This window comes from Micromys minutus, assembly GCF_963924665.1.
Source record: "Micromys minutus genome assembly, chromosome: 11".
Classification (NCBI taxonomy): Eukaryota; Metazoa; Chordata; class Mammalia; order Rodentia; family Muridae; genus Micromys; species Micromys minutus.
Window position 1 is genome coordinate 33,101,545 of NC_137980.1, and position 14,974 is coordinate 33,116,518.

The 14,974-nt window shown below is 41.4% G+C and overlaps 1 protein-coding gene across 1 annotated transcript in view; it reads right to left on the bottom strand.

The window, feature by feature from the left end:
• BMP2K (BMP2 inducible kinase) overlaps positions 1-14,974 on the bottom strand; it is a 99,635-nt gene that overhangs the window by 5,168 nt on the left and 79,493 nt on the right. The gene's annotated exons all lie outside the window — the stretch shown is intronic.

The window sequence follows — 14,974 nt, forward strand, 5'->3', positions numbered from 1 at the left end:
TACATGGCACAGACCTCAGGACAAAGAAGCTGCACTCACAGCACCATAACAGGGCGCTCAATAGCACGAGGACAGTGATGTCTTCTCCACCGTCAAAACCCACTCTCCAAGCACACACCTTTATCTTGACACCTAGTTTTATTTTCTTTGCTAAGTGTCCGCCTACCTACAGGCCCTGTGTGTTTTGTTTTACATCTGCACTTTGCTTTCTAAAGACTGTACTTTAAGTTAGCATGGATCTGTCCCACACAGACTGATCAAAGCTAAGGCCCACGTCTGACACAGACACTATCAAGGAGGCAGCAGCACATGCCTTCTATGACTAGCACATCTTTTAAGATGCCTAAGTTTACCTGAAAATATGCTACCTTCCGAATGCACTGGCCTGCTGAACTGGATGTTTCCAGAGGAGAGAATCAATTTATAGAAGAATTATTCATTTCACTCATGCCAAAGTCTCTGGCATGGTGGCTTCAGAGACCACACTGTCATATTCTGACAACCCTGGAGCCCACACTCTTCCACCAACACCTTAAACACGTAAGTTCCCCACAGTCCTTTCCTTGATGTCTCTCCTTCTAGAGCCTCACCGGTGCTAAACTGCCCACTATGTGCCTCAAACTGCAGTGGTTCTAGTTGACACTCATCTTTTTAGCTGACATCTTAATGGGAAATTCCAGTCTAACATCTCTTATGCTCATCTCCTGAGACTATGCATCCTACCAGTGCTTTCGAAGAGTACCAACTCGTGTCTAGGACATACCCATCGCTAGTTCCTCGAGATTAACTGCACCACCAGCTTTACCAGTCCTCCAGCCAGCAGGCATCAAGACCATCTTCTTACCATTCACTGTAGCTTTCGCTTCAGAATGTACTGTCTCATTTATTCATTCTCTCCTTTACCCCTCACAGAGTGACTCAGAACATCCATTGGGAGGAATCTCCCAGTGGCTCTGAGATGTTCCGCTCTGTGTGTGGTATACTGCCCTGTCTATCAGAATCGGGAACGCAGCAGACATGAGGGAACCAAGGACGCTATGCTGTCCTAACCTCCCCTGCTATGTAGCAGCACAGGTGGAACAGCACACAGGACAAAACCCCAAGGCTACCCTGGAAAGATGCTCCTCACACTTGGTCCTCGGTGAATTTGGAGAACCCTCACTTGCAGGCCTGCTCCAGTGTTAGAGCTACCAACAATTCCTACTTAGCATATCTCGCCTACCTGTCTGTTGTTAACCCGTGCCCTAGCTCTGTCCACAGGCGTTCCTAAAATGACTGCCCCAAGGTTAGCAGCTGGTGTGTGTACAGAAATGAATATCAGGAAAATTCAGTCTCTATTTGGAGGTATCTTAGCTCAGAATTCAATCACTTGCATTTTCTTACTACATTTAATGAACATATGCCTCTTTTCAGGAGTGTACTTGGTGTCAATATTCAATAATTTCTAATGTACTTAAAAAAAAATCACAGAAGACCTAATACCAATACTCTCCAAACTCTTCCACAAAATAGAAACAAAGGGAATACTACTCAACTTGTTTTTCAAAGCCACAATTACACTCATACCTAAACCATACAAAGACCCTACAAGAAAGAGAACTTTAGACCAATTTCCTTCATGAACATCAATGCAAAAATTCACAGACCTTATAAAATTCAAAAAAAAAAAAAAAAAAAAAAAAAAAAGGAATGCCAGAATGTGGATGCCTCCGTCCTTTCTTAGAAGGGAGAACAAAACACCCAGGGGGAAGAAATACAGGGACAAATAGAGAAGCAGGGATTGATGAAAAAAAATCCAGAGACTGCCTCACCTGGGGATCCAACCCATATGCAGCCACCAAACCCAGGCACTATTGCTGATGCCAAGAAGTGCTTATTGGCAGGAGCCTGATATGGATGCCTCTTCAGGGGCTCTGCCAAGTCATACTGATACAGCTGAGGATGCTTGCAGTGAACCATTGGACTGAGCATGGGGTTCCCAATGAGAAAGCTACAGAAACGACTGTAGGAGCAGAAATGGTTTGCAGCACCATGGGAAAAACAACATTATCAACCAACCAAACCCTCCAGAACCCCAGGGACTAAAACACCAACCAATGAGCACACATGGAGAGACCCATGGCTCCAGTTGCATATGCAGCACAGGATGGCATTGTCTGGCATCAATGGGAGAAAAGGCCTTTGGTCCTGTGAATGCTCTTTCTCCCAATGTAGGGGAATGCCAAGGAACTGAGGTGGGAAAGGGGGGTTGGAAGAGGGAGCACCTTCATGAAAGAAAGTGGAGGGAGAGGGGAGACAGGAGTGGGGAGAAAGGGGATAACATCTGAAATGTAGATACAGAATGTATCAATAAAAGAATCAGAAAAAATGTTAACGAGAAAGGAAACTGATCATAGCACATTAAAAAAATATTACAATGTATACTTATGAAGAACTTCCTACCCAGAATTTGGGCATGGTTTTGTGAATTTATTATGATTGTTTTAAATTAAGTAAAACATTAACTTGGTTTAGAAAGTTGAATATTAGAAAACCTATAACCTAAACAATAAAAAAAAAAAAAAGAATGCACTAAGGGAACAGGAGAGACTGTTTAGTTGTTAAGAGCACTGCCTGCTCATCCAAAGACCTGGGTTCAATACCTACACCTACATAGAGGCTCACAACTACCTGGGGAATCTAATGCCCTTGTCTGGTCTCCTTGAAGACTGCATACATGTAGTGCACAGACATACCTGTAGCCCAAACACCCAAACAATAACAATAACAGTAAATCTTAAAGGGGGGAGGGTACCAACAGTGCCTGAACAAACTCTTTCTTATCATCTGCAACAAGAAGCAAATTAATTCACTTCCCCTATTAACTCAACCAGTTTCTAGTAACATGTAGGCTCATGGGTGATCTAAGTGCAGGGGAACATACGAAGAAGCAAGGAGGGAAGAAGCAATTCTTGGCAAAAATAGAAAACGAAGAGAGAAAGGAAAAAAACAAAAAACCTACACTGATCTACTGAGAACTGATCAAAAGCAAGTATGCAAACAAATATATATTCACATACCCAGTGTAAACTTGTAATCCACGGAAATACAGTGTAACAAGTGGGAAAGAAGTGCTTTCAAAATGAGCAGAAAAGGCCAGCTCTGGAACAGGCTTGTCTAGACAGTGATTTTTTTTACTAGTCTCTCTCTTTCTTAAAACTAAAGAGACAATAAAAAGCGTTTATCCAATCCCCTTTTATCCTATATTCTCAGAATCCCCAGAGACATTCTTTAACTGGTTCTCCATCCCCCCAGTGCCTGTTCCTTTGTAAAGCTATCCCAAAGAACACCAAGCATCCATGCTACCAAGTCAACACAAGCTCACACAGTCAGACATCTATCGCCATCTGCTGGGGAATTGAAGTGCCAGCTCCAAGTTACAGTAACCCTAGATAGGTTTCACTCCCTGCAACAGCAGCCCAGCTAGTCACCTGCCATTCCTTTACTGTGAAACTACTTAAGAGCTGAAATGTGTAAATTATACAAAAATAAAACTAGTTCCAGTATCCCTTGGCTTTACATAACCTCCTGTGTATTTTAAATTATCTCTGTACAGATGAGTTACAAACTCCAATACAGCATCATGCTACATACACTGTTGTTTGTTTAGGGTGTGGTAAGAGCGTGCCCAATATAGATATATCTTCTTGTAATGTTTTTAGTGCACAGTGGGCTGGGTTCAAGGCTGCAGAAAGCCAACGGTATCTTACAGCTAATAGCCCTAAGCCATGGCACAGAGGCAGCACTCCCCAGCCCTTGCCTGCCATCCAAAAGGCACTTCAAGCTGCCTGCGATTCCTTAAATTATAATACACAGTTACAACTACATAATGACGTATGCCTAAAAACTGCTCTCAGCATATACATACCATTTCTTTGCTTAAACATATTCTTCAAATTTGTGACAAAGAAAAACTCAGATGCTGAAATAAATACAGAATTAGGACAATGCTTCAGATATCCCTCTTTGCTTCTGGGAACAGATTGCTTCTTCCCAGCTGTTAGATTAAATAATACATATTTGATTTATTATGGAATTTAATCAGGATTATCTCACTGCTAAAGTTAATTTCCTGAGAGTATAGCCCAAATATGCTGCTTTGACTTTCAGTATCTCCTGTAGTTATAATCATCTGAGATTTGTATTGTTAATGTAAAAATAGTGGTCTTTAGCTGGTAGGGAACTGGAACAGTCACAGTAAGAACTGGGCATGTCACTCACAGCGCAGACACCCTAAGAACAGGTCTTCTCTTGGTTCCACCGTTAGCAACTGATATGAGGAGTATCTGGTCCCATGTACTGAGCAGCTTGTCTTATGTGGGTCTAACTTTCCTGTGAGCACAGCAGCGCTGTGAGCTGTGTTGAGCAGAAACCCACGCACGCACGCACACACGCAAACCCTGCTCTACTCTTGTTCCGTGCCCAAAAACAACACACTAAATTGCTCAGGCTTTGGAGTATTTTAGCAAGATGCTCTGTCGTCAGTGACAGGAAAACAAGCCTAACATTTTGGTGTGGACTTAATAAGCAAATGGCAGGGGCAAAGCTGTATGGCCAAGCTGACATTTATTAATAAATAGCAGCAAAACAATCATTTGAGAGCTATTGATTAAATACTATCTCCCAAATAAGAAAATAAGTAAATCTTAGTTAAAACATATTAAATAGACTTTTAGTAAAAAAATTTTAAATAGTACATATATTAATATATTCCACATTTAGGTAAGAAAAACATGAATCTTTAAATTAGCACAGATCCCATGTAAGAACCTCACTCCCACTTTTAAGAACATGTTCAGAAATTCAACATTGTGGATTCAACGGTATACCCCCAGCCTTTACCCACAAGTAAAACCATCAGTTTCCATAAGTGTCCAAGACTTTAGAGATTCCGCAACTACAAAGGACCCAGAGTCCAAACAACTTCAAACTTTCCCCTGTGGGACCTTACTTCCAAAGCATCTGGACCAGAGTGGGCTCTGGGCACAACCCATGTGCAGAAATGTTGTCCTCCTGGTCCCCACTGTCAGAAATCGGAGCATGCCGTCATTCTGTCAAGTGCAAGTTCACGCAGACCAAACGCTGAGAACGTGTGACTAAGTTAAGCACTGCAGTTTTGGGGTGATACCTGCGAGCAGCAATGGCCGTAAGTTTTTGTGTGTTAACTCCATTTTTAGTTTATAAAGTATCCAGCATGGGAATCCTAATTTAAAGCTTCATAAAACACGAGATCCAGGAAAACCTCACTGAGCAAAAGGAAAGAGAACAAGCACACACTCAAATCCTTCTGACCAAATCCACTGTTCACAGCCTATACCTAATGCACAACACTGCAAGTAGCTGCTCACTGTCAGTGATGGAATGTGTCAATCACTCAGTAACCTTAGCAACATCTCAGCATGTACTAAAGAAGTAGAATGGCAGCCATTTGGTGTCTACATAAAAATATACAGCATAAGTCCTCTTTAACAGAAGATGCTAAATTAAAGTGCCCTTTGAAGACTTGTAATTTAGACATTTTCATTACTCAGTAATTTACTTTTTAACCTGTAAAATGAAGGATATCGTCAGCCTCACATCTTTCATTGGGACTGAGGTGAAGACGCACAGACTGTGGGCAGCAGTCATGACACTTGGAGGCACTGGTAGAGGGCTCCCGCTCCCAACTGCACATATTCATGGAGCTCTTAACTACTACACTTGTGATGCACAAAGGCGCGTGTGGCAAAGGGTCAGGGAAGGGATATTAAGTGCAGATTCAGCTCTCGCCATTCTAACTCCTCACAACTGGGTTTCCACGACTCTGGAATCTGTAAGGTTTGCTATGATCTTTGCTAGAGATTTCTTTTTCCTTCTCCATTTGAACCACATCTGCAAAACTTACTTGCCATGTTCATGGGCCATCATGCTTCCTTCCTATTCTTTCAAAGTACCATTCAAATTTCAGTACTCAGGCTTTCTTTCTCTCACATCTCTTCACACTGTTTTGTAACTACAACCCTGTCTCACAGTTTCAACTACATCCTGAACATTTTCAGTTAAAAGGGATTTGTAGAGATTTAGTTCACTCTCTCTTTACACATGAGGAAGTCAATAGTTACCAGTTTGGAGTCACATAAATTAAAGCCACAGTGATTTCTTCTGCCGAAGATGCTACCTTCAAACTCTGACCTGTAAACTCTGGACTAGCATCACCAGGCAATCAGTGTTCAGCACAACCTACCAATGCATTGCCAAGTACGACCAGGAGCTGGCCTGCTTCCCTTGTGCCGCTATGGCAGCGTGCCAGAACAAGGAGAAGCACTACCATATTGTTTCTTCTGTTCCTGTTTCAACAATTTGAGTTGAGGGGTTCCTTAAGGATTCTTTACAGTCTTCCAAAGACAAATATATGCACCTTTCAGGGGTAAGAGTGTCTGATCTCAAAGCTTATCCAGCACCTTAGAAGCCTGTGAGACACTGCTCCTCTGTTATTCTGAAGGCTCCATGTTTCTTCTGTCACTATATCTGACAGTGAGAGAGACACAGCGTGGGCTAGGGGCGGGGGGGGGGGGCAGTTCTGAAGACAAGCTTATTACCTCAGCAAACAGATTCAAGAATGGGAATCCACCAAAAGAATGTTGAGAGAGAAAAAAAAAACTGACCGATTCTGGGTTTGTAAGTTTTCACAAAAGACAACTTCTAAATGTTCAAATTTCAAACACACATTTCTGCACACTATAAATGAAAGCTCCAACACTAAATCCACACTTGGAGGCGATATCTAACATAGTATTTCGTTGGTTGGATTTCTATATAGTTGTTACTGTATTCTCTTCCACACTTCATTAAAAGTGAGGTTCTAGTTAATGCTTCACTGTCTTAAATCAATCTGCAAAGTGTGATTAAGTTACTCTTAAATTCATAACTATACCAAAGAGCCATGTTGCTGAAAGTCCCGTCCTCAGGGACGAATGCATGCACATTTGCCACATTCTGTCTGCATTGCAACTCTTCCTGCTGGGTTTCCGCTCAAATGGCAAACAGTTGGTATACTTTTAATCATGTAAGAAGCTTCCATTGCCAAGGAAATTTTGTTTCAATGCTCTTTTCTTTAGTATCAGATTATAGAGGATAAATGGCTTGAACTGCTATTGTAATTACATGCCGTCTGGTGCCCCACCATTCAGGCAGGGGAGAGGCTCGCGCTTTAAAGCACACTGTGAATTGGAAGCATACTGCCTGCCGTCATTTCCCAGAATTTATCATGTCAGGCCTCAGGATTAGTGGATTAGCAAAAGGTTTTATCAGAATCCGCGTGACTGCTCTGAAGGCAGGCCGGGTGGCAGAGTCCGAATGCAAGAAGGAAACCACACAAGCTGTGAACACTATTTCCAAACACAAAAGATGATATTAAATGGGCCGTTTCCTAATATAACTGGTGGTACAGGTTGTTTTTCTATTTTGTTTGTTAATTGCTTACTACTGTTTATGCTACTGGTCATGGAAGAGTTTAGCATCAGAACTGGATTCCTGCTTATCAATTATGTGACTTAAACCAAGTAACTGGCACCCTCTGAGCCTGTTCCATAGAACATATGGCAGAATTCAATTATGGCTAATAAAATTGCCAACGTCTTGAAAAAGAAACTCCTGACCTTTAAGAATCACAAACTGACTCTAAAGGAATTAATTACATACCTCGTCACCTTACAAGGTGGGCCACCTTCGGATCCAAGTTCCATTAAACCTGGACCAAATCACAACCGAAATGCAAAGTGTGGAAACCTTCAAATGTAATTTGTGAATTTCAGTGACTTTTTGCATGGTCCAAAAGTTGTGTCTCACTAAACACAACTGTCCACACTATAACTCAGAGAGTCACATTTCCACTGTTCTAAAAACTACTGGGGAATAACTCCCTCAAAGAGGGAGAAGAAGCAGAACTTTAGTCTTGTGCCTGAGGGTTCTGTTTTGTTTGTGCCTCAGACAGGGCCTTGCTTTGCAGCCTACACAAGCCTTCAATCTGAATTCCCCTGCTTTGGCCTTGAGGGTGCAGGGATCACAGAATGAGCCACTGAGCTCTGATGTATGTTTTGGACCAATGGGTCACTGTCTCACTGGGCCAGAATAGCATTTTTGATATTTACAGGAGAATCATAATGAATGGCATAATTTTGATTGCAAGAAAACTTACAAATTTGTTAAGGGAAATTATATTAATACCATTAATGTATTATTATTTATAATAATTTGCATCAGATAAAAACTATTTTATGCAAATTAAGAACTATTTGGCAGCCATATGGTCCTTTCGCTGTATAAAAAAATTTTAATAATGTCATATATAAACACATCTAAGCTAAATCCCCAACTTCATATCCCAGCTTCTATCTACAAAACAATTAGTTTTTTTCCAACTAAGGCTTACTTTAACTTTTCTTTAAATGTAAAATCTTTCTTACCCAGGCTTAAGGCCAGGCGTGTAACCCCACCCCTCGGGAGGCTGAAACAGGACAAGGTTTGAGGACAGGCTGTGCTGCTATCAAATCTTGTCTTCCTTCCTCCACCCAAAGAAACAGGAGCTGTTATGTTATTATTATACTGTTGTTCACTCAAAGGGAATCTTCAACCAGCCATGGTGCTGTGCTCCCTAACTTCAGGACTTTGGAGGCAGATGTAGGCATATCTCTGTGAGTTACAGGACAGCTTGGGTTGCATAGTAAAACCCTGTCTTAAACATGAGATAATTAATTAATTCCAGTATCTGGAATTTGAACCTTTAATCAAAATACACTAGAACATATGAGAAATTAAAAATACTTTAAGTGAATGACGGTGTATTAAAATGTACATATACATTTTAATATGTATATTATATATACATTTTATGTTTAGACATTTAAATGTATATGTGCACACACACACACACACGTGTGTGTGTGTGTGTGTGTGTGTGTGTTTTCCTGGAACTCACAGGATGGAAAGAGAGGACCATCTTCCATACTTATCCTCCGACCTTCACTGTGGCTCTCACCACCATACACACGAAATAAAAATAAAAGTAGAAGCAATGATGGAGGAGAAAGCCGAGGTTCAGCAACAGACCACAGCATAGAATGTTCCAGGCTCTGGCCTCTAACGCCAGTGCTGAGAGAAAAGGCAAAAAGCCTTTTGTGAGAACCTAGACAATAGCAAACTCTTCCCAAAATAGGTAGAGGAGAAAGATTATAACCTAGTCAGTGAATTAAAAGAACAAAGCCAGAGCTCATCCTAGGAAATTAAAATAGTTCATCTGCCTTTAAGTCTGAGCAAGTCAAATGGGAGAAACATAAATTAAAAACTAAGGAAGAAATACCAAGTTGAGCCTGCAGGAGTTTAGAGGAGTGATTCTGGCATATCAGAAAATGCATCCATAATGAACACCCAGTATCTTACATGAAACAGGCAAACTTCTTGGGGTGGGAGAAGCACATTTCAATACTTACAATAGAAAAACATATGAAACACCATCACATATATTAACTACACACTTGAATATATGTATTAACAAAAGAAAGTATGTTAAAAAACCTTTCTCCAAGGAACTCTGAAGCCCAGCTGGCCTCCCAGAGGAACTCTGATAAATGCTTAAGGGAAGATATAAAGATCAGACACTAACCCCCACAGAGGCTAAGCACAGCATCCCCCAACATACTTCAAAGGGCCACAAACAAAATAAAACCTGAAAATGATACTGAACAAACAGAAACCAACATAATATTCTTCATAAAGTAAACATCTTTTTAAAAACTGAAACCAGCAATAATTTTTAAACCAAAACACATTACGGTAGAGTTATAGCTAAGAAGTCCATGGTTGATCACTCCCACATCTCCCACGCCCCTTTCCCAAATGCAACTGCACTCAGTGACCTGTCTGCAGTTAAAAACCCGCCAGCCAAAGCAGTCTGGCGGTTCCTCAGAAAGTTTGACATAGTACTACCTGAAAACCCAGCTATTCCACTCCTGGGCATATACCCCAAAGATGCTCAACATATAACAAGAACACATGCTCCACCTTGTTCATAGCAGTCTTATTTATAATAGCCAGAAGATGGAAAGAACCCAGATGTCTTTCAACAGAGGAATGGATACAGAAAGTGTGGTATATATGCACAATGGAGTACTACACAGCTATTAATAACAATGACTTCATGCAATTCCTAGGCAAATGGATGAAACTAGAGATTATCATCCTGAATGAGGTAACCCAGTCACAAAAGAACACACATGGCATGCACTCACTGATAAGTGGAAACTAGCCCCAGAAAGCTATGAATACCCAAGAAACAATTCACAGACATTATGAAGCTCAAAAAGAAGAAAGGCCAAAATGGGGATTCCTCGGTCCTTCTTAGAAGGGAGAACAAAAAACACGCATAGGAGGAAATGCAAGGTCAAATAGAAGATCAAAGATTGAGGAAAAGATCATTCAGAGGCTGCCTCACCCAGGGATCCACCACATATGCAGCCACCAAGCCCAAGCACTATTGCTGATGCCAAGAAGTACTTACTGGCAGAAACCAGATAGAGATACAGAGTCATAGAGATACAGCTGAACATGCTTGCAGCTAACCATCAGACTGAACACAGGACCCCAATGAAGGTGCTAAAGAAAGGACTGAAGAAGCTGAAAGGGGTTGCAACCTCATGGGAAGAACATTATCAACCAACCAAACCCTCCAAAACTCCCATGAACTAAAACAGCAACCTTTGAGCACACATCGAGAGACCTATTGATCCAGTTGCATAAACAGCTGAAGATATTAGTGTCTGGCATCAATGTGAGAGGAGGCCTTTGATCCAGGGAGGGCACATTTCCCCAATATAGGGGAATGCCAAGGCAATGGGGTGGAGAGGGTGATTAGGAGGGAGTACACCTTTGTGAAGGCAAATGGAGGGGGAAGGGGGATGGGAGCAGGGTGGAGGGGAAAGGGATAATATCTCAAATGTAAATACAGAGTATCTAATAAAAAAATAAAATAATAAAAAGAATGCAAAACGCCCTGACAGCCTCAGAGATACTGCAGCTACCAAACAGAAGCCTTTCTGTCCTTCAAGTTCATTTCACAAGCTACCCACTGAGGCAAGTGAGACACAGGCATTCATTGACTGACATTCTTAAACTGAAAGACAAAGAAAAACCATGACAAAACATGTGCACAACTCTAAAGTATCCCTGGAAAAGAAAATACCCTGAATCAATGAAAACCCAAGAAATGTGACAGCACTTGTACTTAGAAATAATAGGCAATGGGGAATTTCTAAGATGAAAATAGAAAACATTGCCAATATTTTAAACTAAAAGATCAATCCAAAATATCCTTACATTTACAACAATAACAAAGACACAAGAAAATACACAGTTCACACTAATAACACTAGACCTCCAGTGTAATAAATAATGAAAAAAAGTCTACAACGGAATAAAACATATTGAAGGCTACAAGTTAAAGTGCTAAAAATGTCCAAGAAGAGAAGGCGGCAAGGTCACACAGACCAGTGCTCACATGACACCACACTGGTCAACAGCCAGAGAAGGCATAACAAGTGGAACCTCCGAATACCAAAGAAAACTCCAGCCCCGGAGAGGCTGAGGCAGGGGGATCTCAAGTGTAAAGCCAACCTGGAATACATGCTGAGATCCAGTACCAATCTAAAACAATAAAATACAAATAAAGGTCATTGAAAAAAATAAGCAACTTGAAATTATTTTCTCACCCAAATTATCAATAAAGTGTCAGTGGGTTTTCTGAGGCAGTGAAGCTTCAAACTACTCCTGCCATGTACACGGTCCCCAGTGGGAGAAAAGATGTAGTTGCTTTAGTAGCAAAATAAGAGCAAGGGAGATCCAAGAATTTTCATGAGGACCAAAAAGGGAAAGGAAGCACTAAGAAACTATGACAACCATGAAGTGACCAATTCCAAACGTAGATGAATTAACAGAGTACAGAACAAACTAAGCAAGTGGGAGAGACAGCCAGGGATGGCTTTAAACAAAAGAATCAAAGCGATAACCGTAGCCAGAGACAACAGACCTTGCAGAAGGGGTGTGACCATGGCCAGCTGGATCTGCATCTGGGAGGTGAGGTGAATCTGAATTCTTTTCAAAAGTGGACCTGGTGAAGTGCTTGCCACACAAATGTGAGGAGCACAGTTGAGATCCCCAGAACCTACATAAGGCTGGGTGGCCATGACAGTCCCCTTAAATCCCAAAGGGTGGAAGTCAGAGACAGGGGACGGATGCCCAGAATATGCTAGAGAGCCAGAAATGCAGAGCTCTGGGTTCAGCAAAAGGGCTCAAGGAGGAAGTTGGAAAGCAATTAATTCTAACATACAGCTTTTCGGGAGAGGGTGTCTTTCCACGTGGCACGTATACATGTGTGTTGCAGATCAAAGGCAGGGCCGTGCATAGACTGAGGCATACATACCACAGCCAGAAACAACAGCATCAGGAGACAGTGTCGTGTATCTGGACTTGAACAATGAACATACGCACACGAGACAGGATAACAGTATAATTATAATTGTAAATTCAACCCATGTGAGACGAAGTATGAAATTTACATGTGATCCAAAATCAGTTCAGGCGGAGGTTAAACAAGAAAATAAAAATTTAGCACAAGATATCAAAGTGGCAGAAGTAACATTTACCTCAAGGGAATTTTAGTAGAAAAGAAGAGGAACCAGCCATGGAAGACTGGTGTGCTAAGCATCACTTACATTATTTTAATTACATATATGTGTACCCATCTGTGTGTGCTGTGTGCACATAAGTGCAGGTACCCTCGGAGGCTAGAGGTGCTGTTCTCCCTACAGCTGGAGTTACAGGCAGCCGTGGGTGCTGGGAATCAAATTCAGATCCTCCGAAAGAGGATCACACACTCTTAACCACTAAGCCATCTCCACATTAAAATAAAAATTGCTTTAGTAATTTTTAAATTTTTAATTAATTTATAAAATAAGCTGAAAAAAGATAAAAGAAAAATTCCATCATTGGGAGTTTTAGGGTTTAAAGCGTGTGCTATTTCATGTCAGCTGGAGTCATTCTAGAAGAAGAAATGTCAACTAAGAAAATGAGCCCAGCAGACAATCCTGTAGGCAAATCTGTATGTCTCCCTCTCTCCTTCACGTCCACTGCCCCTTGTCACTGTTACTGCATGCATATGTGTATACACCCATTTACTCCTAAATATAACCCTGAACGTAATGGAACGTCACCTCTCAGCGTGCAGCCAGAGCTGACTGTGTGGTGCTGGACAAGTTGGTGTGCTCGTCCCTGGGGAAGATTGTTTCTCTCACTTATCATCTTAACACTTACTAACAAAAGTCTCCAGTTTGTGGAGATGCATGCTCACAGTTCCGGTGCTGGGGAGACTGAAGGAGGATGCAGATCTCAACTGTGAGCATGGCCTACATACATACCAAGCAATAATAATATGACCGATGAATGATGATTAACTAGCTAGAAAGGTATAAACAGATGGATGTAAAGCAAGATGGGTGGGTGGGCAGGCCAATGGATGGACAGATGAAAAGACAGACAGTGAACTGGGTGGGTGAATAGGTGAATGGATGGATGAACAGACGGATGAACGGATGGATGAATGGATAGACAGGCTGGTTGATAGATGAGTAGATAAAAAATGAGATGGATGGACAGACAAATGGATAGACAGTAATAGCAAAATTCCCTAATGAAACCATTGTAAGGAACATTAGATTTGAGACAGTGATCCCTCTTAAACACACATTAGTATTAGACTTACTTTTTACAGCATTTTGATTCTCTGTCTGCATAGTTCTCTGTCTAGGAGACTCGAGGACAGTGTTGGAGCCCCTGCTTATCCACATTTGTGCGGGCTCCTCATATGCTCACTTGGCTTCACTTCCTATATGGAGCAAACTTTTCCTACAGATAATTTCCCTCTCTCACAACTGTTTTCTGGAGTTTAAGGGAGGTTTAATTTTTGTTTCAGGAGATTAATTTATTCTACTACTAGAGAAAAATGAATATCCCCCACACTCTACATTTACATAAAAATGATATGCAACAAAGTATCTCTTTGCTTTCTAATATATGTGCCAGTGGTAATTATCTGTTTTAGATTTTTGAGTAAATGTGGAATCTGAAAGGCATCAGATTACCATTGCTGCTCCGGCAATCACCTTTGTTCTATCTGAGGCACACTCTTCCCAGGCCCGTCTGCTTCTTTGCCTACTTTTCCAAGTCAAACCACTTTAATATTAATAACGCTCTGCTGTCTAAAGTTCTAGAGTGAGGGCCCTTTCATCCTAACTGCCCTAGTTCTAAGAAATATTCAGAAATACCTCTGAAAATGTTATGATAGCCTTAAGATTTTCAAACAATGACTATTAAGTCATTAATGGGTTGGTTACTGGGCAAGAACAAACATAAGCCATGCTCCCAATCCTCAACAAGTTCACATCTAACAGAAAATACACCAAGTTCAACAAAATGACAGTGTCAACCAAACTCAGATTCGTGAACAAACTGCTAATGGTGAGAGTTCCCACATAAACATGGCGATCAGCGTGTGTGCTGAAAGAGCACTCAGGAAATGTCCTCCAACTCCCAGCCTTCAGGCTCACTGATGAGCACTTTTGAAATACAAGAAAAATAACACACTTCTGATTTAGGATATTAGCAGTGTGAGGAACCACACAGGACAGCTGAGCAGACACACAGTTAGCAGCTATCCCTGATACGGACAGTATGTGATCCATAAAGCTATCAGCGAAAGGGCAGCAGGTGGGAATGTAAGAAGACAAACTGTCTTCAAGGTGGCAAAGAATAAATACGGGCACAACAGCTATTCGAAAGGACCTCGCTGGGCGCTCGGCGTTGTATCGTTTCTCTGAAATGACTAACGGGATAACCGCACACAGTGAGC